The sequence below is a fragment of the Bison bison genome, unplaced genomic scaffold, assembly GCF_000754665.1.
Source record: "Bison bison bison isolate TAMUID 2011002044 unplaced genomic scaffold, Bison_UMD1.0 scf7180017864456, whole genome shotgun sequence".
Lineage (NCBI taxonomy): Eukaryota > Metazoa > Chordata > Mammalia > Artiodactyla > Bovidae > Bison > Bison bison.
Genome location: NW_011495018.1, coordinates 14,105,027 through 14,132,208, shown reverse-complemented (window position 1 = coordinate 14,132,208; position 27,182 = coordinate 14,105,027). Strand labels below are relative to the sequence as shown.

Sequence of the window (27,182 nt, the reverse complement as noted above, 5' to 3'; positions counted from 1 at the left end):
CAAACCATTAGCCAGACTCATCAAGAAACAAAGGGAGAAAAATCAAATCCATAAAATTAGAAATGAAAATGGAGAGATCACAACAGACAACACAGAAATACAAAGGATCATAAGAGACTACTATCAGCAACTATATGCCAATAAAATGGACAACTTGGAAGAAATGGACAAATTCTTAGAAAAGTACAACTTTCCAAAACTGAACCAGGAAAAAACAGAAAATCTTAACAGACCCATCACAAGCATGGAAATTGAAACTGTAATCAGAAATCTTCCAGCAAACAAAAGCCTGGGACCAGATGGCTTCACAGCTAAATTCTACCAAAAATTTAGAGAAGAGCTAACACCTATCCTACTCAAACTCTTCCAGAAAATTGCAGAGGAAGGTAAATTTCCAAACTCATTCTATGAGGCCACCATCACCCTAATACCAAAACCTGACAAAGATGCCACAAAAAAAGAAAACTACAGGCCAATATCTGATGAACATAGACGCAAAAATCCTTAACAAAATTCTAGCAAACAGAATCCAACAACACATTAAAAAGATCATGCATCATGACCAAGTGGGCTTTATCCCAGGGATGCAAGGATTCTTCAATGTCTGCAAATCAATCAATGTAATACACCACATTAACAAATTGAAAAATAAAATCCATATGATTATCTCAATAGATGCAGAGAAAGCTTTTGACAAAATTCAACATCCATTTATGATAAAAACTCTCCAGAAAGCAGGAATAGAAGGAACATACCTCAACATAATAAAAGCTATATATGACAAACCCACAGCAAACATTATCCTCAATGGTGAAAAATTGAAAGCATTTCCTCTAAAGTCAGGAACACGACAAGGGTGCCCACTCACCACTACTATTCAACATAGTTTTGGAAGTTTTAGCCACAGTAATCAGAGCAGAAAAAGAAATAAAAGGAATCGAGACTGGAAAAGAAGTAAAAGTCTCACTGTTTGCAGATGACATGATCCTCTACATAGAGGATCATGAAAACCCTAAAGACTCCATCAGAAAATTACTAGAGCTAATCAATGAATATAGTAAAGTTGCAGGATATAAAATGAACACATAGAAATCCCTTGCATTCCTATACCTAATAATGAGAAGACAGAAAGAGAAATTAAGGAAACAATTCCATTCACCATTGCAATAAAAAGAATAAAATACTTAGGAATATATCTACCTAAAGAAACAAAAGACCTATATATAGAAAACTATAAAACACTGGTGAAAGAAATCAAAAAGGACTCTAATAGATGGAGAAATATACCATGTTCATGGATTGGAAGAATAAATATAGTGAAAATGAGTATATTACCCAAAGCAATCTATAGATTCAATGCAATCCCTATCAAGCTACCAAGGGTATTTTTCACAGAGCTAGGACAAATAATTTCACAATTTGTATGAAAATACAAAAAAACCTCAAATAGCCAAAGCAATCTTGAGAAAGAAGAATGGAACTGGAGGAATCAACCTGCCTGACTTCAGACTCTACTACAAAGCCACAGTTAACAAGACAGTATGATACTGGCACAAAGACAGAAATATAGATCAATGGAACAAAATAGAAAGCCCAGAGATAAATCCACACACCTATAGACACCTTATCTTTGACAAAGAGGGCAAGAATATACAGTGGAAAAAAGACAATGTCTTTAACAAGTGGTGCTGGGAAAACTGGTCAACCACTTGTAAAAGAATGAAACTAGAACACTTTCTAACACCATACACAAAAATAAACTCAAAACAGATTAAAGATCTAAATGTAAGACCAGAAACTATAAAACTCCTAGAGGAAAACATAGGCAAAACACTCTCTGACATAAATCACAGCAGGATTCTCTATGACGCCCATCCCAGAATAATGGAAATAAAAGCAAAAATAAACAAATGGGACCTAATTAAACTTAAAAGCTTTTGCACAACCAAGGAAACTCTAAGCAAGGTGAAAAGACAGCCTTTAGAATGGGAGAAAATAACAGCAAACAAAGCAACTGACAAAGAATTAATCTCAAAAATATACAAGCAGCTCCTGCAGCTCAATTCCAGAAAAATAAACAACCCAATCAAAAAATGGGACAAAGTACTAAATAGACATTTCTCCAAAGAAGATATACAGATGGCTAACAAACACATGAAAAGATGCTCAACATCACTCATTATCAGAGAAACGCAAATCAAAACCACAATGAGGTACCATCTCACGCTGGTCAGAATGGCTGCTATCCAAAAGTCTACAAGCAATAAATGCTGGAGAGGGTGTGGAGAAAAGGAAATCCTCTTACACTGTTGGTGGGAATGCAAACTAGTACTTACTAATACTAGTAAGGAGATTCCTTAAAAAACTGGAAATAGAACTGCCATACGACCCAGCAATCCCACTATTGGGCATACACACTGAGGAAACCAGAATTGAAAGAGACACATGTACCCCAATGTTCATCACAGCACTGTTTATAATAGCCAGGACATGGAAGCAACCTAGATGTCCTTCAGTAGATGAATGGATAAGAAATCTGTGGTACATATACACATGGAGTATTACTCAGTCATTAAAAAGAATACATTTGAATCAGTTCTAATGAGGTGGATGAAACTGGAGCTGATTATACAGAGTGAAGTAAGCCAGAAAGAAAAACACCAATACAGTATAATGCATATATATGGAATTTAGAAAGATGGTAATGATAACCCTGTAGGCGAGACAGCAAAAGAGACACAGATGTACAGAAGTCTTTTGGACTCTGTAGGAGAGGGCGAGGGTGGGATGATTTGGGGGAATGGCATTGAAACATGTATATTATCATATGTGAAACAAATCGCCAGTCCAGGTTTGATGCATGATATAGGATGCTTGGGGCTGGTGCACTGGGATGACCCAGAGGGATGGTATGGGGAGGGAGGAGGGAGGAAGGTTTAGGATGGGGAACACATGTACACCCGTGGTGGATTCATGTCAATGTATGGCAAAACCAATACAATATTGTAAAGTAATTAGCCTCCAATTAAAATAAATAAATTTATATTAAAAAAAATAAGGATGTCATACAATATCTTTCCTTCTTTGTCTAAAAAAAAAAAAGATACAAATGAACTTACTTACAAAACAAAAACAGACCCTCACAGACTTAGACAAGGAGCTTTGCTGGTGGGGGGTTGGATAGTTAGGGAGTTTGGGATGGACATGTACACACTGCTATATTTAAATGAACAATCAATAAGGACCTACTGTATAGCATGTGGAACTCTGTTCAATGTTACGTGGCAGCCTGGATACAAGGGGAGTTGGGGGAGAATGGACACACACACACACATATACACACACACACACATATATGGTTGTGTCCCTTTGCTGTTCACCTGAAACTATCACAACTGTTAATCAGTTATACTCCGACACGATAAAAATTAAGTAAATAAAGTGTAAAATAAAGTTTTTTAAAAGATAATATTTAAAATTTCTTAAAAGGAAAAAAGGTAAGTTGATTTGGTAGAAATTTGCTTCCATTTTTGCATAATGCAAAAGGTAAAATCTCTACTATCTACCTGGACCAAAACATTTTATGATAACTCCAATCACAAGAACTTGAACTATTCCCACTGCACACAGTAGGCCAACCCAATATCAACAACTAATTCAAATACATTAACTTTCAAAAATGTCAATGGTATAACTCTTTCAGCTGTAACTCAGTGTCAGTTTGAGTGTAAGAAATTCCCATTAATCCTCTATTAGGGAAGGAGGAAGTCCTGAACAACTGCCATCCACACATTCACAGATAAAAAAATATTTTTACCTATGGCATACTATGACAGTAAGCCAGTCATAGCATACTGGCCACCAAAGACAGGTTATTGTCAACAATATCCCCTTTCGGTTTTCCTTGTTAAAGCCAGACACCTGAAATAAATTAGCTACTGAAACTTAACTATTCTGCTGCATTTTTATAGCTGCTTTACCTCCAGCAAGAATAAATGTTGAAATGGTTTTTAGTGTAGTTACCAAGTCAACCCTTTATGATATAATCAAACAACCTGACTACCGTGGCATCTGAGAAGGATGGAGAGGCCTTGCTTCCAAGTGGGAGGGTCACTTTCCCGGCTAAAGTCTGGCTTTCCTGTGACATATTTCCTCCTGAACCTTCTGAGCATGATCAGATTTGCTCTATTTTAGGGGATAAAGTCGGAGAAGGCAATGGCAAGCCACTCCAGTACTCTTGCCTAGAAAATCCCAAGGATGGAGGAACCTGGTAGGCTGCAGTCCATGGGGTCGCTACGAGTCGGACACGACTGAGCGACTTCACTTTCACTTTTCACTTCACACAATGGAGAAGGCAATGGCAACCCACTCCAGTGTTCTTGTCTGGAGAATCCCAGGGACGGCAGAGCCTGGTGGGCTGCCATCTATGGGGTCGCCAGGTCAGACACGACTGAAGCAACTTAGCAGCAGCAGCAGCAGCAGCAGGGGATAAAGTAATAACAGATTTACATCACATAAAAAAATAACAGCAAAAATTAAGAAATTATACCTTTTGTGAGACTATCACTTTCCTCAGTGAAAGAGCTATTTCAACCATTCAAATTCCTAAAATGTGTAAGTTCTGTAAACCTAGAATTCCCTTTCTATGAATTAACCTAAGGAACTAATCAGACCATTGTAAAGATGTATGAATTAGAATTCTTATCATGGCGTTACAGATAATTCCTAAAAACCAGAAATAAACTAAAAAACTGTTTAAATAAATTACGGTACTATCTTATGATAGAATATTATGGGTAACACTAAAAACTGATAAACTTCTCTACTAACATGCAAAGATGACCATGATATACTATTTACTTAAAAGAGTAGGCTGCAAGATTGAGTGCAAAGCATGACTGCATTTTTTGTTGATATATTTCACAGATAAAAGAGCAGGAAAGAAAGACTATAATACACTAATGTTGGCTTTTATCAGAGTCAAAGTAACAATTTTTGCTCTCTTTTAACTGGTCTGCATAGTAAAAATTTTCATAACAAGTACAAACTGTACTTTATGTACATATAAATAATATACTTATGAAATGATAATGCTCAATCCATTTCTTTAAAAATCACAATAATGCCAGAGCATTTTTTTTGGCAAATGGGAAGACAATTCTTCCTTTCTTGGCTGCCCATTGCATCAGCAACTAAACACAGAGTACATGCCTACCCACATAACCCCAAAGCACAGCTGTATGTGTTTGAACAATTCCACTGAAATGCTTACATACTTTTCTGAAATTCCTCCAGTTTTTTAACTGCTTCATCTCGTTCTTGCCTAATTTTGTCGCACTGAAACGAAAAGAAAACAAAAATGTTAAGTTTGTATCATAAGTTTGGAAAGACAAGAGAGGGTAAATTTATAAACACTTTTAGGAAAAGAAACAGAAATTAAAAATCTTTAACAAGCATTAATGATATATCCAGAAAAGACCAAAACTCTAATTCAAAAAGATCCATGCACCCCAGTGTTCACAGCAGTACTATGTACAATAGTTAAGGAAGCAACCTTAAGTGTCCATCAACAGATGAATGGATATAGAAGATATGTGATATATATATACATATAAGCTATGACAAACCTAGACAGCATATCAAAAAGCAAAGACATTAGTTTGCCAACAAAGGTCTGTCTAGTCAAAGCTATGGTTTTTCCAGTAGTCATGTATGGATGTGTGAGTGGGACCATAAAGAAAGCTCAGCACTGAAGAATTGATGCTTTTGAACTGCGGTGTTGGAGACTCTTGAGACTCCCTTGGACTGCAAGGAGATCAAACCAGTCCATTCTAAAGGAAATCAGTCCTGAATATTCATTGGAAGGACTGATGCTGATGCTGAAGTTCCAAAACTTTGGCCACCTGATGCAAAGAACTGACTCATTGGAAAAGACCCTGATGCTGGGCAAGACCGAAGGCAGGAGGAGAAGGTGATAACAGAGGATGAAACGGTTGGATGGCATCACCAACTCGACAGACGTGAGTTTGAGCAAGCTCCAGGAGTTGGTGTTGGACAGGAAGCCTGGGTGCTGCAGTCCATGGGGTTGCAAGGAGTCAGACACGACTAAGGGACTGAACTGATATATATATGACCGTGTGAATACAGCACTTTACATTTTAATTCTACCATGTCAGATAAACACATCTGGGATATTCTTTGTGGGGGGTGGTTCATACCTCTGGATGTAAGGGAATACTACTCACCCATAAAAAACAGACAGTGCCACTGCAGCAGTATGGACGGACCTAGAGACTACCATAGTCAGTCAGTCAGACAGAGAGAAATACATCACTTATACGTGGAATCTGGGCTTCCCAGGTGCCACTGGTGGTAAAGAGCCTGCCTGCCAATGCAGGAGACATAAGAGACACATGTTTGATCCCTGGGTCAGGAAAATCCCCTGGAGGAGGGTATGGCAATCCACTCTAGTATTCTTGCCTGGAGAATCCCATGGACAGAGGAGGCTGGCAAGCTACAGTCCATAAGGTCGCAAAGAGTCAGACACAACTGAGGTTACTCAACACACACACACACAATCTAAAAAATAATACAAAAAATTGATTTATTTACAAAATAGAAACAGACAGACACAGAAAACAAACAACTATGGTTACCAAAATAAGAGAGGGAGGGAGGTAAATTAGCAGTTTGGGATTAGACAGATACATATCATGGGTTCCCTGGCAGCTCAACTGGAAAAGAATCTGCCTGCAATGCAGGAGACAGGGGTTCAATCCCTGGGTTGGGAAGATCCCCCAGAGGAGGGCATGGCAACCCACTACAGTATTCTTGCCTGGGAAATCCTCATGGACAAAGGAGTCTGGTGGGCTACAATCCATGGGATTGCAAAGAGTCAGACACAACTGAGCGACTAGGCACAGCACAGCATATATAAAATAGATAAACAACAAGGATTTACTGTTCAGCACAGGGAATTATGGGCTTCCCTGATAGCTCAATGGTAAAGGAATTTGCCTGCAATGCAGGAGACACAGGCGATGTGAGTTCAATCCCTACGTCAGGAAGAATCCTCCGGAGAAGGAAATGACAACCCACTCCAATATTCTTGCCTGAGAAATCCCATGGACTGAGAAGCCTGGCAGGCTACAGTCCATAAGGTCACAAAGATTCAGACATGACTTAGCAACCAAACCACTTCAGCAACTAAACCACAACAATCACAACTGGGAATTACATTCAATATCTTGTAATAATCTATACTGGGAAAGAATACACATAGAGAGAATAACGGAATCACTCTGCTCTGTACATGAAATTAACATAATATTATAAATCAACTATAGTTCAATAAAAAAAGAAAACATATTTTTAAAAAGAAAAAAAATACGAAGAAAAAAAGGCATTAATGGCCACAGAGTATTTATAACCACTCACCAGCATGATACTTGTACCATTTGTATCTGGCCAATTTTCTCAGACCTTCTAAGATAATGAGTCACCTTCCTGCTTATTATCTCCTCAGTAACAGACCAATTTAACATCCTTGAGTTAAAATGTATTCATTCTTTAAGAGAATATTTGTGCCTCTTCTCAAGCAGGTATTTTTCTGGCAGAGTAAAAACCCCACTCATGCACAGGACAGATTCCTGAAACTGGGTCATTTCAACTACCCAGAACCCTGGGGAATATAGGAAGGGGTCGCTACCTGGAGACAAACTCCTCCTCAATGTCCTATGCCCTCTGTCACTCAAGAAGAAACTGTCCTTGTATCCTTAGAATTCTGAATAGAAGAAGGGATAGCAAATTAAAATTAAAACTAAAATCATGGCATATGGTCCCATCACTTCATGGCAAATAGATGGGAAAACCATGGAAACAATGACAGACTTTATTTTCTTGGGCTCCAAAATCACTGCAGATCCAATATTCACTGGAAGGACTGATGCTGACACTGAAGCTCCAATATTTTGGCCACCTGATGTGAAAACTGACTCACTGGAAAATGAGTGGAATGTTAGGTTTTTTAAAAATTCATTAATACCTTCAGGGCCAGTTTAGACATGTCCACTGACTCAGTGATACTATCCAACCATCTCATCCTCTGTCATCCCCTTCTCCTCCCACTTTCAATCTTTCCCAACATCAGACACATTCATTATGAACACAGAATTTCACAAAATAGGAAGTATAACACATTTTAGGAAGGTTTTCATCAAAAACGTCTAAAACTTTAAAAAGTGATTTTAGCTGTTAGAATGATAATTAAAATTTTAGTTGTGTGAGAATACTATTATACTACATATAATACGACACAACTTTATATTTTAATTCTACCATGTCAGATAAACATATCTGGGATATGTTTTTGGGGATTTCATACCTTTGGATATTTTTACTTTCAAATGTCAGTGGCTAAAAATTATGATGCCACTGACAATTTGGAAAAACCAAATTAAAATAATGAGATCTTCTAACAGACTGGCAAAAACCGAAAAGGTCTGGTACCAGGAGTCGGAAACGCTCACATACTACAGGTGGAAATGTCAACTGGCGTATCTACTTTAGAAACAAACCAGCAAAATTGGAATTGCAAGGACTTCCCTGGTGGTTCAGTGGTTAAGACTCTACGCTTCCAATGCAATGGGCATGGGTTTGATCCCTGGTCAGGGAAATAAGATCCCACAGGCCTTACAGCAAGAAAAAATATTGGAATTGCATATACCCTATGACTCAGCAATTATACTTCTAGATTCTATCACTAGAATCTCATTACTATGTGTACAAGATGACCTATATAAACATGTTCTGCATTTATAACAATACACTATGGTATATCCATATAATGCACTATAAATAAAGATGAATGAACTAATGTTTTATGTATCAATGTTTTATAATGTTTTACATCTATCAATATATATAAACCAGATTCTCAAAAATCATAATGCTGAGTAAAGGAGTTATAGGATATATATATCATATGATACCTTAAACACACAAAAGTACTTCATATTTACACTGCATGTGTATATTTCCTGATACATATGGTATATATATAAAGACATGGAACAGAAGGATACAGATAAAATATATGAGAGTAGTTGCCTCTTAAAAGCCAGAGAGGGGAAGGGTCTAGGGTTGGGTGACACTGGGGACCTCCAATTGTACTTTTAAATTTGAAAAAGTAAGCTAATTCTGTGACATGTATATGTGTCATATTATTCTCTGCCCTTTTCTATGCTTTTAAAGTATTTTTAAAATAAAAAAATTAAGCTATTGTTCAGTTTTGGCCATTAGTCTATCAAGAACTGAAACTTTTTAAAAGTTTTAGTTTTAAAAACCTCTGTCTATTTGGGTAAACCCATTCTGGCTAGCATACACAGAACGAGTACACGGTGCTAAACTAGCAAAGCTATTTACTTAAATCCTGACTCAGACCCTCCATAAGAGGGATCACGCAGGACCATTTTCTAAAGGAAAAGGAATATCCTTTCAATAAGCTTTCTGGTGGGAATTTAACTTCTGCTAAAAAAAAAAAAAAAAAAGAGTAATTCTAATACAGTTTCTAGTCCCAACTTAATGTGTAAACCGAATTTATTGTCTTTTGGTATTTCAAGTTCCAAGTGCTGGACTCCTGGATTCTCAGCTAAGTTTATGAGATCCTTTCCCCACCAGATAGTGTAACACCTAGCTTTAGGAGCATGCTGGCCAGCTGACTCGGGAAAGCTCCTCTCGTTTTCATGAATGTGGCACCTGTTTGCTTTGTACTTCCCCACCAGTCTGCCAATCTGCCCACCCATGCCCAAGCTCTCCTCTCCTAAGGCCCAGGGAGACATGCTCTGGTTAGTAACAGGACTCAGCAATCAGAGTCTTATCCCTGCATTCAAGTAAGGCATTTCTACAGTCCACCTATATGCTTTCACACTAACTCTACAGTCATCACCAGCGGCTTCAAAGCGGTCTCCCAACACACCAGCTGTGTTCTATCAGAGGTCTTCATGTTGCTTTCTATTTTCTGCAACCATATTATGCTAGAACTGGCAGCCACAGAATTTACCATCTGCTATGGATACTGAAAGGGGTTGCGGGGGTGGTGGCAGGGGGGAGATTTACACATGCTACAAAAGCAACTTATTTATTCCAAACCAGAGCTGAGCAAAATATGGAGGATACATCCGTTTACTAAGCAGAAATCCAAATATCTACTTTTTTCATCATTTTAGGTGAACCCAGAAATATATCTTGTAATCTTTATCTCATTCCACCAACAGGAAGAAATGAGCAAAGATTCTGGAAGGATGTTACCTCTTTATGTCCCACAGAAGCCCCTCACCCATCCCACCCCGTCCTCTCTCCAGCTTGCGCAGCTGCACCAATTGCAGAAACTGCTTCTTTTTGTGTGAGAATTGCTCGTGAAGACTCTCCAATAGCAACAGATGTTCTTGGGCCCACATCACTTAATGATGATGCTCAACGATTCTCTGCAGCTCAAGGCTGGGGGAGAACCCAGCAGCACCAGTGCTGGCTGGCTGAAGCAAGCTGGGTAACATTACATCTATTCTAGAGTCTCTATTCTGGCTCTTCATGAAGTGGCGAATTGGCCGGTGGTTAGCCTTGCTGGTTTTGAAAGCTCTTAATATTAGAAGCCCTAGCTGTTTTCCAGAACTCTTCCTTGAGGCTCATCCAGGCAGCTACCTGGCTTCGGAAACTACACCAGCATTTCAAAGCACTGACTGGAAGGCTGACTTATAGAGGAAAGTCTTTCCAGGGTGAACTGGCGCTCCCTTCTCCCCTACCAAAATGGGCAGCTCTGTTCTTTCTGCCTCACATATCATCCAACTCCAGTTTATACTAAGATGTCTGCTCACTGGGGCTCAGCAGAAGTATAGATAACTGATTCAGACACTAAGATATCTTTATATTTTGCTGTGTATGTTTTATGCAAGAAAACCTCTGGTGTTCTGAACTGTGTCTAACTTCCACTAACACAAACATTAATTTTTATCTCCATGATGCACAGATTTAACCAAGGGTTGTGAGCCTGTAGAAACACCAATTTGGAGCCCAAGAAGTGCACATGTGCACTGACTACACAGAACAGAGCAGACGATCTGGACAAAGACTACTACCTTACAGTTGACTGAATTAGACGTCTAAGCAGGTATCTACTGTCACCACTGAAAGCCTTTATTTCCTTCCTCCAAGTACTGAACAAATTATTCATACAGGCACTGTGTTAAGCAGGAAAAAAATACAGTGAGAAACATATCAGGCAAAGTGCTCTCATAAAACTTATGCTCAACCAAGAAAGATCAACAATCAAACAAGCAATTTATAACAACACTTGCTATAATTAGAGAAATACTGCACTAGAGGAACACCCAGCAGAGGCTACAACATTGAGTCTGAAGAGGTCTCAACCCTACACCATTTTTTACTTATTTTTCTTGAACTTCATCCCTTTTTTGTCCAGTTACAATATTTACAAGTTTAAACAGGCAGAGCATTCGAATTGTGCATATCTACCTGTGTTAGTATCTTTGGTGATGCAGTTCAAAAACCATCAAATCATTTTTAATAAAAATCAACAATTCTATTGTTCTACCTCTGTAAGTCTGGCTAGAACTCAGCTGAGCTTATCTTTAAAGAACACAGTAAATTAAATCATTCCCACTAGGACGGAATTCTTTTCACTCTCTTTCTCTTGTGCTGGTGTTCTTTCTTCAATTCAAAGTTCTTTCCCTCCAATTTTCACAGGCAATAAAGTAGTAGCTGCCCCCTAAAGCTGTCTTACAGCATTCTCCAAATTCTAGGTATTGTGTGTTAGATGGAAACACATGTCATCAGAACAGAGATCCTTGCTCTTTGTTTCTGGATAGATTGCTGTTAATAAGAGACTCATTTTCACTTTCAAACTGCTAAGTAATTACTTTTTCTCTGGCACAACCACTTGCCACTCTGTTCTAAAGAAACTGCATGTATGTGAATGTATTATGCATGAACAGTTAGCATAATGGGTGCATATCTTGCTCTTTAGAGTGGCTTCTTTATTGATTTCTTAAAAATAAAATACTTTGGGACCTTCACCTCTGAAATTTACACAAGATGAAGAAATTTTTACAATAGACAACTGAGCCAAGATGCAAACAGTATCATCTATCTTGCTTCTTGAAACCTAAGTCTTGGAAAGTGTCTGTCTCATTCTCTTTTCATTCATTGTTCCTGGCAAGCTGACAGAACCGCCTGATGCAGGGTTACAGTAGCTCACCCAAACGACTTCTAATCAGCCACTTAAACATTTATTCATTTCAAAACTCGATCTCAGAACATAGTATTAAACATAAATACTTACTGTTCAAAGGCAGACATTCTTCTATTCTACAGATTTCTTTCTTTTTATGCACACTCCACACACACCCCCACCACCCTGAGAAATGTGAAAGCTATTCCATTAAAAGCTCAAAGAAGCTTTGCCCCCACCCCCCGCCACCTCCGTATATAGGAGAAAACCACAAAGGACTATGACAAAGATTCTGAATGAGTCATAAAGGATGCCCTTCAATTGTAGAAGCATGACTAACACATTTAAATATGATAACTGCTTCACGAGCAGAGTGAAACTTCATTTGGTTGACTTTAAAATATATATATCTATTTTTCTTTTACCCCCAAAATAATTTGAAAGGGTTATTGAAATCAATGTGATAGGCCTTCCCAGTTTCTAACATATTGTTGATAATGCTACTTAGGCAAAAGATAGTGTAAAGTAACCTTTCCATCATCTCCACCTTTAATGATGTCTTAAAAAAAAAAAAAAAACACTAATCCAACCCATACAACTTACCTGTGCCCTATATAAGATTTTGATAATGAATTTTGGTTGATAAGATGTGATAAGTACATAAGAAATAGGTGTTCCATTACAAAGAAGCAACAATCTTGCTTGTGAGAGGGAGAAGACTTTGAAAAAAACAATTTAAGTGATATTTAAGCCAAGCATTAAAAGATAATAAGGGTTTGTTGCTTGGAATTGGGTAGGAATCTTGTCTCTGTTCTTTTTCCCATCCTACCCCAAATTCTAAGCGTTCATGGATATGAACGCTTTGCGTCATGAACGTTCATGGATGTGCGTTCATGTTCTAAGCACAATTCATCACAGTCATTTGTCAACTTGCCTGTATCCCTCATTAGAGTGGTTTTATACTTAAGAGTGGGATATTCGCACATTTTTCTTTACATCCCCGTGCTCAAAAGGCATTCAGCAAAAAACTTTCCTTTCAATACAAGGTTTCCTCATCAATTCAGATCCTGATTCCATCCTCAACAAAGTTGATAAAAACCACAAAATGATTGTGTTACACTGTTCTTAAGAAGGGAGAACTGCAAAGGGAAAGACCGTTAAGACACTGGCCCACCCTCCCAAATCTCCTACTCTGACCCTTGCACTTCACTGTGTCAGAATCTACACACATGCACGCACAGGCAGGTACACATGTGCAGACACACACAGAAACACACACATGTGAGAATTTTTCTAATGTAATATTGATTTGACATTTAACTTGCAGTTTTCAAATACAAACCAATATATGGTGAAGAAGAACGATCCAGAAAAGTATTGAATCTGATCATTTCTGGTGGAAAATTTCTGAGCTTACAATAAAAAATAAAGAATAAAACCAAGACTTTTGCGGGAAAAGTCAATTAGCTCCCCTAAGTTTACCTGCTTCAAAATGAGTATTTGGAGTCAGGATACCTATGTCTGAATCTAGACTCTGTTAAGCCCTGAAAAGGAGGTTGTGAAAGTGCTACTCGCTCAGTAATGTCTGACTCTTTGTGACCCCATGGACTGTAGCCCTCTGTCCATGGGATTCTCCCGGGCAAGAATACTGGAGTAGGTTGCCATTCCCTTCTCCAGGGAATCTTCCTGACCCAAGGACCGAATCTGTGTCTCCTGCATTGCAGGTAGATTCTTTACCTTCCACACCACCAGGGAAGCCATGCTGAGCCCTGAGGTCCTGATTTCTGTGAAACAAAGCTGGCACAGGGTTGTTGGGCACATCAGATAAGGAAGATAAGGGGATGTACATGACCTGCAGTAGCTTCTTAAAAAAACACTCTCTTCAGCAACTGCCTGTTCTGAGGAAATTCACATCCCACCACCTGTCTCAACAGAGGAGATTCCAAACAGGATATAAAGAGATCTACCCAAAGGAATCACACCCAGGGTCTCTTCCCACCGATAAGGTTCGTGACCAGGCAACACAGATGGTTAAACTTAATGTGGACACAAGGAAGGAAAAAATTTGCTGTTTACTTTTCTATTCCCTTCCATGTCTGCAAAATTTGCCCACACTGAATTAACTATGGCAAAAGGAGTCTTACTTTAGACTCCTATCCTTGACAAATTTAACTGAACTTGTTTGGGGTCACGAAGTAATAGCTATGAATATCTGCTGATGTGGACTGCACAAAGCTCACACAGCCAGGCAGAAGAAAGTGCTTTGCCAGAGAAAATGGTGCTCTCCACTTACCACCTCCAGAACTAAAGCTGCTTTTACTCATTCTGTGCTGTATAAAAAGGCTTTTATTATAGGCTTCCCTCCTTTGTCATACAGCCCCCTTTGGGGGACAAATCTGCAGTAATAAGCCTGCTAGTCTTTTAACACAAGATAAACAAGAGTGTGGTAAACTTAAAGCCATCCTATTTTGTTTTACCCGACCATACAGCATTCCATATCGCTTTCATGTCTTTTCTTCCCATTTCTGTTAATAGTTATTTTTAAAGAATGAGTATAGGAGCAGGTCAATAGAGATGTTACAAAACTTTCTGGACATACTCTGTGTAGAGAAACATGTAAACAGGTAAAAGGCCAAGTTAATTTTTAATCCCTCTTTTGCCAAATGCATTTACCTGCTGTTCACTTGTATTACAGATGGTTCACTTAAAAACTCACTGCAGAAAGTGGCTCGCAGTTAAACAACCTTCATCATCACTAATAACAGATGTTTATAGAATGTCTACTATTTTTAGGGCAATGCTAGGTGTACAAATAAGCAAGGATTAAAGAAGGATAAGAAAAAATACAAAAAAAATTTGTTCCTCTTATGTTATTCATGTTCTCCTAGATCCTTCTTTCTCTGTCATATGGAGACATGTTTACTTTCCCTAGTACTATTTTCTATGTAAATCAAAGAGTTCTCCTGAATTAACTCTTCCTACTTGATTTGCTCTTTCACTCTTGAACCAGAAACATCTATGGAGGAGACTCAATTGCTAAGTCTTGGCTCTTTCTCCCCGAGCTGGAATATGGTTGGGTATCTTAAGGAACGAGGCTCAAGCTATCTGGCTTAAGCATCACCCATCGGCTTTGCTTGAAATTATGGGGCATCAGGGACCCAGGATCTAAGCACACATTCCCCACCTGTTGGCAGACTTGGGACATTTGTGGTTTTGTTGTCTAATAATTGAGAACCAGAAAACCTGTCAAACTTTCTTCTGTGACCTTCTTACCATATTAGATGCATGTACCAGCCGTCTTCTATCACAAATATTCTCATTACCCACCCACCATTTCCTGTACTGCCTAGTAAAAGGAAGGGAAGATACTTAAAATTTTATAGAACACCAAAGGTTTATTTACAAATGAGCAAAGGGGCAAGAAATCTGAGTGAAAAATAACGATCTAAAAATCCATCATATTGGGCTTTGAACTAGAGTACTTACCGTTAAAACCACCACACCAACATCTATATAGGTGGCAAATTAATATGAGTAAAAAGTTAAATGTTAAGAGCTTAATATTAAAAGTCGATTCTTAAGAGCTCAATAAATACCCCCCAAATATGCCACAATTTATTATTTTACCCCTCCAAAATATCTAGCTGTCTGCCAATTTTCATTACATCTCTTACTCTGAAATTTTCAAGACAAGGTTGAATAATTTGCAGCAATGATGAGCACCTTCTTTAATAACCACAAAGAACCTGTTTTATTAATTTTCCACCTTGGATGTTATGCTTTGAAATATTTGGTCTATCAAACAAATTTCTAAAAATAGAAATTTTAAATTTCTAAAATAAACTTCATTTATATCTAAATAACAATAATGGACAGCTCTCTGTCTCTCTCCTCCTTTTCATTCTCTACTTAGTCCCTGTACTTCTTAAAACTTAGCTTTCCCTTCTATTTGTCCCTTCCCTAAACTTATAAAGAAAAGAAGACATATGTTAAAAAAACACTCATGAATCTTAAATGGGTATGTTCAGAGACATAAACGTAAGTAGAATTCAATTATTTAACAATTAAAAAATAAAACTGCCAGAGCCTAGGAAAATATTCACCGGCTCCACCATCTTCACATTGGGTGTTTTTCAATTTCCAAAATATTATTCACATATTTAGAGGAAGCAAACGTACAAAGGGTTTATGGAGACATTTGAGCTAAACGCCAATGGACTGATTCCAAAGAGTGCCCTCCAGATCTAAGATGCTTAAACCCCAAAGGTAAATGTCTCAGGCCTTCAATGCCATCACTAGAATCACAATCTGACTGTTGGAAAAAGTACACTTCTTGGGGGCCTGAGTTCCTTGGCCTGGTGCCTTGCTGCACATTTAGCCGCGTAGTTAATCTCCGAGAGCAGCGCCCACTGTGGCATGCCTGCTATTCTTTACCATCTGGAGCCTGGAGTTGATATTAGCCTGAACCACACATGCAGGAGAAAAGAAATTTTAAAAAAACAACTCTCATTCGCATTTAACTGAAATTGGTGGCAGAACAATGCACCATGCTGTCTAGGCTTTTTACACATGTAAGAGAGGAAAGAAAGAGTAAAATACAAACCTTCTCCTTTGTCTTCTGGTTCTCTGCTCTAAGGTCTTCATATTCACCTATCGCTAAAAGAAAAACAGGAAATAAATGTCACAATGCTATCAAAAGTTTACTGTGGGAAAACCTGGGAACCCAACTACTGTCTATTAACAGATTGGGGGTGGGGTGGAGAAGAGGCTACAGAAGATGGGCTCCCGCTTTAAAGAAAAAGGAAGATAAAGAGACCAGAGCAGATGTGAGTCCCCTGAGCCAAATTTCAGTTCTCCTAGGTCATTAGGAAGACTTATGAGCCATAAATGCCGATGACAAGCCACTTCTCATCTCTGATGTTCAGCAATTCTGAAAGGAGACAGGTGGGTGTTCCCCGAAGTTCCTTCCAGCGTGATCAGGCTGCGGTACTGTAATCAGAGGTGTATTTTTGAAAACTGGCCTCCAGAAAATGAACTCAGTGTCACATATCTGCTCTACCCACAGACGAAAGTTTATGCTATGAGCATTCAGCTAAGAACAACTATTTTCAGGCACTGCAAGATCATCAACCACTAAGCTATGACCAGATCCTAGCCAGATTCATTTCTCTAAGTTGCAAGAATATGGGAGTTGTTTGCAAATATATCCAACTATGTGAGGAAAGTAGCAGTTTTCTACTTAAAATCCTCTACTGCCAGAAAAATGATCATAACCCCCGCATTCAACTTTTAGCCAAAGCACCATTTTTAGATATCCTCACAGTTGAGAATGTGATGTTCAGAGTTTATGGTGGGAAGAAAGAGAATGATCTAGGATTAATGATGGAGCAGAATGTCTAAGGTGGGCCCAGGAGAATTGCTGTCTACTCCCAGACCAGCACCATTTTGACCGGTATGAGAGAGCCAGGCAATAACCAAGCTTGGATTTTTATAATTTGACATTTAAAAAATTTAATTGGTATTTATCTTCAAAAGCTCAGTTTTGGTCTTCCTGGTGGCTGAGTGGTAAAGAATCTGTCTGCCAATGCAGGGGACACAGGTTCAATCCCTGGTCCTGGAGGATCCCACGTGCCATGGAGCAACAAAGCCCGTGAGCCACAACTACTGAGCCTGCGCTCTACAGCCTGGGATCCGCAACTACTGAAGCCCATGTGTCCAGAGCCTGTGCTCTGCAAAGAGAAGCCACTGCAATGAGAAGCCAATGCATGGCAACTAGAGAACAGCCCCAGCTCCCTGCAGCTAGAAGAAAAGCCCACACAGCAATGAAGATCCAGCACAGCCAAAAATAAATAAAAGTAATTAATTAATTAAAAAGTTCAGCTTTTCTTTTAAAAAAAAAAAAAGACAAAGCTCTCTATATCTATGAAGAACCTGAAGGCAGAAATAAAAAAAATCTGAAACCTGTAGTTTTAAGGACATTCCAAATAATCTGGTCATTAATGCTAGAGTGTATGATTCTAACCACTGGAGCAGACACCCGAAAAACAATTCATATAGTAAAGTACATGCTGTTTCTTTCAACAGCAATCTGAAGGGTAGTTACTATGATGGCAGGACTGAAATCTTAAAATCCAATTCAAATAAACAAATATTTATGGGATTATATCATCAATGCCCAGAAGTATTAGCAACACTTCATCTAAATATGAACTAACAGACAATTTTTATCACAGCCACACCCAAAAAGAATCTTCGAAAATTAGCCCATAGATAGCTTAATGCATACATGTAAAGATGTACCCCTTTTAAAAACAGTTTCAACAGAAAAGATTTGATTAATCACAGACTGAAGCTCACCAGCTCCTTATCAGCCACCATCATACAAACCAAACCAATAAGTATGAACTAAATTGTCCTCGGGTCTGAAAATTCAATAAAATGTCCTGTCCCTCCTTTCTTAACAAAAAGAAACAAGAACTAAGAGATTCTAAGACTAAGAACTAAGATTCTAAGAACTAAGAGATTCTATCCACTTACATCACTGGGTAGTCTATGGTCATGGTCTCAAATCTTATTACTACTTCTAATATTGTTTCAAAAAAGAAGTAAATATTTTAGTGAGAGACTTTGCTTCAGTTTACTTAACATTCAAAAGTATTCTTAGATAAAGTTGAAAAATCAAAACTGGTTTACCGCTCTATTCTTGATGACCTACATTACAGATATACAAAAAAAGCAATAAAGGATTATAAAACCATGATCTCACATTGACCTTAAGAAATTTTTTTTCCTATTTAAAACATTAGATAACGGCTTTGAAGGCCTTTTCAAAAAAACTGATAACTGTTCTTCCATTCCACTGCCAATAGAGTCCAGACTCCCAATTACTGGGTCTTTATGAAAAGCATTAATTATGAACCCTTCACCTATCATATCTTAATGGAAACCACAGAAAATATGTTTTCCAAGACTGAATACAATTAAAAAAAAGAAACCAGGTACCTGCCCAGGGGTAGAAAAAGTATGGGAAGAATTCAACCATTTAGTAGTGGGAAGGGGCACCTGGGGAATAGGACATAGAAACATTTACTCATATACTTCTATTTCTTTGAAATTAAAAAACCAAGCTCACTGCCTTACCAACAGTCACATATACATACATCATAGTGAATACATATGTAACCCCATTTTTAGCAAAATTTGCAAACACTAAACTTGTAGTGACCTATGTTATTCAGCTACTTCTTTTTTGGCAATGCCAAAGTGTCACAGAGTAAGCCTTATCATTTCATACCTGGCTCACAGTTTCAAAAACTTTTACCATGAATTGCACAACTCAAGTGATTTGATGAGAGAAATCTTCCAAATGCTGAATTAATCAACAAAAAAGAAGAAATTATTTGACCAACTCTTTCACGGGAAAGATACCTGCAGCTTGGGAAGACGTCATCCCTTAAAGTATATTTCACTGTAAAGTCACATCACAGCAATTTAAAAGTGCAGCCCAAGCATTTCACTTATCCACGGGCATTGGGCAAATTGGTTATTCTGAGTCTCAGATTCCTCATCTGGAATATAGGAATAACACTTGTACATCTCTCACAGTACTGTTATTAAGAGTAGGTTGACTAATATGTAAGATACAAGGACACTTAGGCATAGTAAATGTTCAACTGTTGCGACTTCCCTGGAGGTCTAGTAGCTAAGACTCCATGCTCCCAAGGCAGGAGGTCCAGGTTTGATCCCTGCTCAGGGAACTAGATTCCACGTGCCACAACTGAGCATTCACATGCCTTAACTAAAGGACCCCATTTGTCACAAGTAAGATCAAAGATCCTGAGTTTTTGTTAAAATGATTACTATTACATCAAGGTATGTCAATCCTTACACAAGGTATGAGATCAGGCTGCTCCCTAACACCCTTCAGTCTCAGGCTAACTTCTGTCATACGTGGCCTGAAAGATGGCAAAAATCTCTGAAATGCTAAGTACTATTACCCTCCACCAAATAAAAGGAGAAGAGAGCGGGGCTAAAGATCAATTGTAGTTTGTGTAGTAAAAAGCAGAAGGTGCCAAAGAAGTGTAGGCATGTCTGAAGCTGTACTTTTCAATCCTGGCTGCACGTTAGAATCACCTGAGGCACTTTTAAATCCCACAGCTGCCTAATTCCCTCTCCACTCCCCCCTAACCCAAGATTCTGATTTAACTAGGTGGACCTTGGACAGCCATATTTTTTTATGAGAAGCAAGCACCCCAGGTGATTTTAATGTGCAGCCAAAGAAGAGACTCACTACATAGGAGAACGGAATGGAAGAAAAAGGAAGATGTGGAGAAAACAAGGAGAATATCAGGCAAAGCACGTGTTTCAAGAATCATGCTGGTTTTCTATTTTCTAACCCCCTAAAGCCAAGAAAGGGAATTTTCTTTCCAAGCTGCAGACCATGCCATAGCCATCCCAGGAAGCAGCTGAGGAGACTTAGTTGTTTGAGAAACACGACAACTAAAGTCATAATTACAGGCCAATAACACCTCTGGCTAGGATGAACAACAATCAGTTTGCCTGGACCTTTTCCAGTTCTAGCATTTTAGAGTCCAGTGCGCCTCTCAGTCCCAGGAAGCTTAACCACCCCATCCTGGCCTTAGCTCCAGATCAGTATTTCCAACCACTACAAAAGACCTGCACTGTCAAATCTGGTAGCCACTGGCCACATGTGGCTACTTACATTTAAGTTAACTAAAATAAAATTTTAAATTCAGCTCTCCAGCTGCTCAATAGGTACACGTGGCTAGTGGCTACCACTGTGGACAGTGAACACAGAACACTTCCATCCCAGCTGGAAGTTCTACTGGACAGTATTTCTGGACATCTCTGCCCAGATACCTTACAAGCACCTCAAACGCAACATGTTAGAAAGGGAACTTATCAATTAAATTTTGCCCAACCACCCTACTTCCTGTATGCATGACCATCATCTACCTAGTTCTAAAGCTAGTATCGCAGCATCAAGGGAATCATCGCCTTGATTACCCACCTCCCCCTCACCACCAAAGGATCTTCACACTACTCAGATCTCAAAATGTCTCTCCAATCTGCCCTTCCTCTGTAGTCAGTGCTTCTTTCGAACTGTGCTGCTGGAGAAGACTCTTGAAGAGTCCCTTCGACAGCAAGGAGATCAAACAAGTCAATCCTAAAGGAAATCAGCCCTGAATATTCATTGGAAGAACTGATGCTGAAGCTGCTCCAATATTTTGGCCACCTGATGTGAAGAGCCTATGCACTGGAAAGGACCCTGCTGCTGGGAAAGACTGAAGGCAGGAGAAGGGGATGGCAGAGGATGAGATGGTTGGATGGCATCACCAACTCAACGGACATGAGCTTGAGCAAACTTTAGGAGATGGGAAAGGGCAGGGAAGCCTGGTGTGCTGCAGACCATGGGGTCACAATGAGTCAGACACGACTTAGTGACTGACAACAACTCCTCCTCTAGCCTCTAGTTTCCCTGTATACGAAGTTCATTCTTTACAAAATAGATAGCATTATAACAGAGCAATCTGGTTATTTCCTTCTCTTGTTTAAAAGCCACCAAAGATGTTAGCATCACATCTGGGAACCCGACTCCCCTCTCCTCTCTCCATTCAGCGAGAGACCTGAATCTCATTCAGAGACCACAACTCACTCCCATCACCCCCAAAGCTCCAACACTTCCCTAAACCCTCTAAGACCTTTCAGACGCTGGTGTCTTTACAAATATTTCCCCCTCTGTCTATAAGGTCTTCCCTTCCCCATCTTCCGCACATCCTCCTTTTCAATGCAGTTCAACTGTCATTTCTTCTAAGAAACTCTCCCCATATACCATGGGCAAAAATCAGCATTTATAGTGACTTCCCAGGTGGCTCAGATGGTAAAGAATCTGCTTGCAATGCAAGAGACCCAGGTTTGACCCCTGGATTGGAAAGATCCCCTGGAGAAGGGCATACCAATCCACTCCAGTATTCTTGCCTGGAGAATCCCATGGACAGAGGAGCCTGGCAGGCTATAGTTCACAGGGTCGCACAGAGTCAGACACAGCTGAGTGACTAACACTGTAATTTTCACCAGTGTGTACTGTTCACATATCTCTACTGGAGCATCTACATGCAACATTAATAAGTTGTCTGAAAATAAATCTGTTTTCTTGCCTTTTCTCCCACTCAATTGCTGTAAACCTTACACTCAGCTGAATACTAAGCCAGAGTCCATGCCTATAATGAATGAATGGCTGGCTCATATAAATCTATGATGTAGAGCAATTAAGCCAAATATTAACATCCACTTTTTAAATGTGAAGATACAAATGCGTAGATAAGTCAAATCCCACGGTAAGAAATGGTGGAAGCAGAACCAGTGTGCTGATTCACAAAGCCATCCATGTAAAAACACTTCTGAGCATCACTGTGTGTGATGGGCACTGTGCTGGTGTGCTTACTTGCTCAGTTGTGTCCGACTCTTTGTGACCCCATGGACTGTGCCCGCCAGGCTCCTCTGTCCATGGGATTCTCCAGGCAAGAATACTGGAGTGGATTGCCATTTCCTTCTCCAGGGGATCTTTCCAACCCAGGGATCGAAGCCAGGTCTCCCCCATTGAAGGTGGATTCTTTACCATCTGAGCCACCAGGGAAGCCCAAGCACTAGACAAGAAATAATCCTCTGGGGTGAAGACTGTGTCTTTATCCATCCATTGTGCCCTCTTCTAGCACAATGCCTGACATATAGAAGGCACTTGATAAGTGAGTGAGTGAAAGTCACTCAGTTGTGTCTGACTCTTTGTGACCCTATGGACTATACAGTCCACGGAATTCTCCAGGCCAAAATACTGGAGTGGGTAGCCTTTCCCTTCTCCAGGTGATCTTCCCAACCCAGAGATCAAACCTAGGTCTCCAAAATTGCAGGCAGATTCTTTACCAGCTGAGCCACAAGGGAAGCCCAAGAATAGTGGAGTGGGTAGCCTATCCCTTCTCCAGTGGCTTCCCAACCCAGGAATCGAACCAGGGTCTCCTGCACTGCAGGCGGATTCTTCACCACCTGAGCTATCAGGCACTTGATAAACGTGTGCTAAATTCAGGAAGAAGGCGGAATGGACCTAGGTCTTTACATGAACAACTTATGCAAGAGCACATACTTTCCTCCCCAAACTAAAAGGGCCTCTTACCTCATATGTTACAACAAGGTACTTTAGAAAAATGAAGCTTTAAAAAGCCATCAAATATAACCAAAACAAACAAAAAAAAAAAACACTGCCTCATGAGATCATCTAATACATATTCTCATCTGTTGAGTCTGCATCTCTGAAACCCACGGAGCCTTGAAACATCTCTTACTAATGGGGTATAAGGACATGAGTCATAAGAGATAATGTTCAATTAGGACATTATTCCCTTCTCCACACATCCCAATAGGTCCTGCTCTTAAAGGCAGAATAGAAAGAGAAGTCATTTATACCTCAGTTGTTAATAAAAGCATTAGAAGAGCCAGGGAAAACACTGCTGGAAAGCCTAATCAAACACAAAGGTGAGACATTTCGTATCTGAAAAGAAGTTACGGCAAACCTGAAATTCAATCTTTACCTGATAGAACACACAGTACAGCACTGACGATTTAATGATGCTTAAGACATCATCTCAACAAACTATATTAAGGACTTCAAGTTAACCAAAAGGAAGGAAGGAAACTAGGTAACTTTAAAACACATTTATTAGCCTGGTTTCTGGTCTGGCATTTAAGGAGCTTGTAAGCTGACACTGTGGTTCTCACAACAACAACAAAAGCTGAACAAACAAAATCAACAACTCTTCTTAGATCCATGAGAGAACGGAAGACACTGGGCAAACTGCTACTCTAAAAATCAGAGATACACTCAGGTAGATACAGAGGATCACAACCTAGTGGAGAAGAAGCCAAGGTACAAAATCCCCTCCTGTGCCAAGCCAGGGGAAGAAAAATTAAACTCTTAACTGACAAACTGCTAGAGGTTCAGTTGCAACAAGTATTGAAAGTTAAAAACTCCAGGTGAGGGGCAGGGTTAGGAAGCCCTGACGCTTTTATGAGTCCTACCTCCAGGAATGCTACCAGGACCTCACAGTCAATACTGAGGAAAATTCCCTACTGGTCTTGGCAGGGGACACGAAAAGTATCCATGATGAAATACGCCCACAGCCTTCTGTTCTTCTTAACAAGGCCTTCCCTCAAGGGAAATTCTTTTATCAGAGCCTAACAGATTGAAGAGACTGTAATAACCACCTCCAACCCTTTGTAGTCTTGTCTTACTACCAGGGAAAACTAAAACTAGAAGCACTTATGAAAGTCACAGCCTAGGGCGTAGCTCACTGAAACACGGAGACCTATTCTAGGACTCCCCCCTTCCCCTACCTCACCACCGCGTGATTGTTTACAGCCGCTTTATTCATAACTGCCAGAACTCGGAAGCAAACATCATGCTCATCAACAAGTGAATGGAGAGACTGACAATGGTACACCCATACAATGGGGTATTATTCAGGGATAAAGAGAAACAAATGAGCTCTCAAGCACAAAAGACACATAGGAAGCCTACGTGCATATTGCTAAGTGGAAGAAGCCAATCGGAAAATGCAACATTCTGTACAATTTCAAATATATAACAAACGGAAAAAGCAAAACTGACGGAGTGATGGGTGGCTGCCAGGAGTTCCAGGGTAAAGTAAGAGAAATGAACAGGTAGGACAGAGGAAGTTTTTGGAGCAGTGAAATTATTCTGTTTGATAAATGTTATGATGGGTACATGTCATACCTTTGTCTAAACCCACAGAATGTGCAACATAAAAAATAAACCCTAATGCAAACTAGGACTTTAGTTAATAATAATGTATCAATACTGGCTCATCAATTCTAAGAACTGTAGTACAGTTTTGTAGTACAATAATCTGTACTACGCTAATATAAAATGATAATGATAGAAAAAAGTGGGGGAAGATGAGGGATTATGCGGGAATTCTCCGTACTTTCTGTTCCATCTTTCTACAATCTAAAACTGCTCCCCAAAGTCTTATTTAAAAAAAAAACAACAAATACATATACATATATGTGTGTATGTATGTATGTGTATCAGTCTCAGAATCATACCCTGAATTACATCATATAGGATCTGAGATAGAATCAAGTAACTAAAAGGATCCTAATATATTACTGTCCACTATATCATACAAAAATTTCAAAACTCATGATTTAATGTTTATAATACTTAGATAGTTCAATTTAAAAAAAAAATAAATGAAATAAAATGCTTAGCCAGCATGGGAAGCAGAGAAGACCAAAAGCAGTGTTCCTTCCACATTTTAAAGCGAATCTTGGCTGTCTTAGCAGCTCTGAATAAAATCTACAGCACAAGAAAGTTTAAAATACCCAGACTTTTGTGATTTAACAGTTGCACTCCTGAGAATTCTTCCTACAGCTGCACTTACAGCTATATGTGTACAAGGTGTGGGCATTACTGATTCTAATAAATTTGATTTTATAAACTTTAGATCCATAGCAAAACTGCCCATATAGTAGAGCTCCCATATACCGTACACTCAGTTTCTCCTATTATTAACATCTTACATTATTGTGTTACTTTTCTTTCAATTACTGGACGAATACTGACACACTATTATGAACTACAGTCCACACCTTACTTCCTTAGTTCTTACCTAGCGTTCTACTTTTGCTCCAGGAGCATTCAGATGTCACACTATATTTAGTTGTTGTGTCTCCTTAGACACATCTTGCTGTTTGTTCAGTTGCTCAGTCATGTCCGACTCTTTGCAATCCCATGGACTGCAGCACACCAGACTTCCTTGACCCCTCCCAGAGTTTGCTCAAACTCATATCCATCGAGTATCTAGGCTGTGACGAATTTCGCAGACTTTCCTTGTTTTCGATAATTTTGACAGTTTTGAGGAGCACTGATCAGATACTTTGTAGAATGTTCCTTAACATGGGATGTTGTCCTCATTAGACTTGGACTACAAGTTTTTAGGAGAGGATTACAGGTGAAGTGCCATTTTCATCAACTCTTACTAGAGGTACATATATACGATCCTGAGTGCATGCTTAGTCATGTTCAACTCTGTGAGCCCTTGGACTGCAGCCCGCCAGGCTCCTCTGTCCACGGGACTTCCCAGGCAAGAATATTGGAGTGGACTGCCATTTCCTCCTCCAGGGGATCTTCCTGAACCAGGGATCTAATCTGTGTCTCTTGCGTTTCCTGCACGAGAAGGTGGATTCTTTACCCCTATGCCACCTGGAAACCCCCACACCCCCCCAAAAAAAGACTCCTTTGGAGAATATAATAAAGACTCGGAAACAACGAGCTAGAAGGAGTAGCTAATTGTACTTTTCAGTCCATATGCTTTTTTTCTTCTGTAAGCATATGTTTACTCTTACATCTAACAACAACAACAACAAAGTAAGACTGATCTACCTAATTGCAGAGTTAAGATGGGAATACCAGACCACCTTTCCTGGCTCCTGAGAAATCTGTATGCAGGTCAAAAAGCAACAGTCAGAACCAGACATGGAACAATGGCCTGGTTCCAAATTGGGAAAGGAGTACGTCAGGGCTGTATACTGTCACCCTGCTTATTTAACTTATATGCAGAGTACACCATGCGAAATGCCGGACTGGATGAAGCACAAGGTGGAATCAAGATTGCCGGGAGAAATATCAATAACCTCAAATATGCAGATGACACCCCCGAAATGGCAGAAAGGAAAGAGGAACTTAAGAGCCTCTTAATGAAAGTGAAAGAGAAGAGTGAAAAAGCTGGCTTAAAACTCAACATTTAAAAAATGAAGATCATGGCATCTGGCCCCATCACTTCATGGCAAATGGATGGGGAAACAATGGAAACAATGACAGACTTTATTTTCTTGGGCTCCAAAT

At 39.4% G+C, this 27,182-nt stretch overlaps 1 protein-coding gene across 1 annotated transcript in view; it reads right to left on the bottom strand.

Annotated features, from left to right (window-relative positions):
• Window positions 1–17,038, bottom strand: part of KIAA1598 (KIAA1598 ortholog) — a 91,721-nt gene extending 74,683 nt beyond the window's left edge. Inside the window, 2 exon segments of the mRNA XM_010859278.1 lie at window positions 5,277–5,337; window positions 16,848–17,038. The gene's annotated coding sequence lies outside the window, so the exon portion shown is untranslated.
• Window positions 17,039–27,182: the final 10,144 nt, after the last annotated feature.